The sequence below is a fragment of the Arachis duranensis genome, chromosome 8, assembly GCF_000817695.3.
Source record: "Arachis duranensis cultivar V14167 chromosome 8, aradu.V14167.gnm2.J7QH, whole genome shotgun sequence".
Lineage (NCBI taxonomy): Eukaryota > Viridiplantae > Streptophyta > Magnoliopsida > Fabales > Fabaceae > Arachis > Arachis duranensis.
This window is the reverse complement of record NC_029779.3, coordinates 11,725,504-11,728,383: the sequence shown is the minus strand read 5'-3', so window position 1 is coordinate 11,728,383 and position 2,880 is coordinate 11,725,504.

The window sequence follows — 2,880 nt, the reverse complement described above, 5'->3', positions numbered from 1 at the left end:
TACTAAACAAAATTTTTATTTCTTGTATTTATTAAAAATCATTTATTTTTAGTTTAATTTATCAAACATATGTGCTATAATTTTTAAAAAGATGTTTTTAGAAAGTAAAATTTAATAAGGTATTTTTGATAATTAAAAGTATTAACAAATGAATAATTAAAATTTTATAATAATATTAATACAGACATGTGAATAATTATTGAATTTGAAAAAGCAACATCATTATTAAATTATATATTTTATAATATATAATTTTAATATAAAATAAAAATAGTGAAAATCAATTAATATTAAAGTTATTATTAAGTACTTTTAGAGTAAAAACAAAATAATCTACTCTGATCTTTTTAACAATCAATTTATGCCACATATAACTTTGTTATAGATACTCATCAATAATTTGCTATTTAATCAGTATATTAGTGTAAGAATTATAATTTGCACTGACAACACCTAATAATTTTTTTTAATACTATATCTTAACATTTTATATATGTGTAACATCAATTGTATTTCATCACTCGAGTAAAAAAAAATAAGAAATATTACATAGTTGAAATATCATATAACTCATTTCACTATTATTTTTAAATTATTAATTAAAAAAAGCAAGTCTCAATTTTTTGTGCAGAGTAGAGTACAATAAAATATATAAATCAAATAGATAAAAACATGGAGATTCTAAATTTTTATTAACAATTTTTTGGTACAAAGTTACTATTTATAAGAATATATTAACCATCCAAATTAATTTAGTACCATAAAACTTATTTCAGTACCTATTTTAATATAATTGTTGACTTTACATTCTTATAATTATTAACAATCCAAATAAATCAATACCATATCACTTATTTCATTATTCATTTTAAAGTAATTACGAACATTCTATTTTTAATTATTTTTTAGTTTTCATTCATTTTCAATCAATTATATTAATGTGCAATAAATTAAATTAAATTAAATACGATAATACTTATATTAATTAATATAATTTTTTAATTTGGGATTAACTTATGTTTAATTTAGTATTATTTTCTATAAAAAATAATTGTTAGACCAAAAACCAAATATATTAAGAGGCTTGCTACACATACAAGTCTTTTTGACTTACAAGTTTTACAAGTTGCTACACATTAGAGTCTTTTAATGCGTTATTTAGTTTCCAAAGCGTTACACTCACCGTGAATTATGAACGACTCCTCTTCCTCTTCCTCTTCCTCTTCCTCTTCCTCTTCCTCTTCTTCTTCTTCTTCACTCACCGTGAATTATGAACAACTCATATTCCTCTTCCTCTTCCTCTTCTTCTTCTTCTTCTTCTCACTCACCGTGAATTATGAACAACTCATCTTCCTCTTCCTCTTCCTCTTCCTCTTCTTCTTCTTCTTCTTCACTCACCGTGGATTATGAACAACTCATCTTCCTCTTCCTCTTCCTCTTCCTCTTCTTCTCCTTCTTCTTCTTCTTCCTCCTCTTCCATGTATTTCTTCGTTATTCTCTTTGCTTTTTCATTAGTTGTTTTATTTGCGTTTATTACTGGTATTCTTGCTTCGTTTTTTTTCGATTTTCATGGTTTCTGAAATCAAGCTTTGAAATCGTTTTGAAGATAATGGAAATTTTCATGGTTTCTGAAATCAAACTTTGAAATCGTTTTGAAAATAATAGAACTTCAGAAATACACCCAAACGATTATAGAAAATACACCCAAACGATTATAGAAAATACACCCAAACGATATTTCTTCGTTATTCTCTTTGCCTTTTCATTAGTTGTTTTACTTGTATTTATTACTGGTATTCTTGCTTCTTTTTTTTCGATTTTCATGGTTTCTGAAATCAAACTTTGAAATCGTTTTGAAAATAATAGAACTTCAGAAATACACCCAAACGATTATAGAAAATACACCCAAAAGGACACTTTATGCATAATTCAGAACTCTTTCTCTTTCTCCTCCTCATATTCTGCTGCTTCTTCTTCTTCAAAAATGATTTCAGAGCTTGATATCAAAAAATAATGGAAATCAAGAATAACGAAAAAAGAAAACAAAGAGAAAAGCACGTAAATGAAGAAGGAGAAAGAGAAGGCAAAAAACGAAAGAAAAGAAGAAGAAGAAGAAGAGGAGGAAGAGGAAGAAGAATGTGCAGCAAGAAGAAGAAGACGGTGCAGTGAAATTGTGCAGTAACGGTTGAAGAAGGAGAAAGAGAAAGTAAGAAACGAAAGAAAAGAAGAAGAAGAGGAAGAGGAAGAAGAACGTGCAGTAACGTTCAAGCGCGTTAATATAATAACTTGTAAAGACTTGTATAAAAAATGCTTGTATATGGAGAATTTCTCATATATTATACTAAAATAAACTATTGATAATTAATTTTTCAAAAAATTTAGAATTCAGTAAAAATTTCATAAGTTCAACCTTAAACACAAGCAATTAATTTCTAATTGTCAAGTATTATTGCTAAATTGGTCTTAAACTTTCTAAAATTTAGTTTTCAAATATAAAATTAAAACAAAATAAAATTTAGGACTATTTTTAACAAATTTTACTAATAAAAATATATTTTATCCTAATTTTTATCATGTGTATATCTTACTATCTTAGTTTAAAAGTAAAATAAATCACTCATTTTTTTTACATTAGTAATTTTTTCACTTTAAAAGAGTTTAATCTATCAAGAGCATTCGGTATTTTTCATGGATTTTTGAGATCGTATAGACTTACTAGGATTTAGGGTTTTATTATGATCAGAATTTTGCTCTCATGTATATGTTACAACAACATTTATTTAACAATTAAATTTTATTTATAAACTTACCAAAAGAGTGTAAACATTAAAACAGATAACAAATAGTGAAGATTTAAAAAAAATCAAATTTGGAGGTACT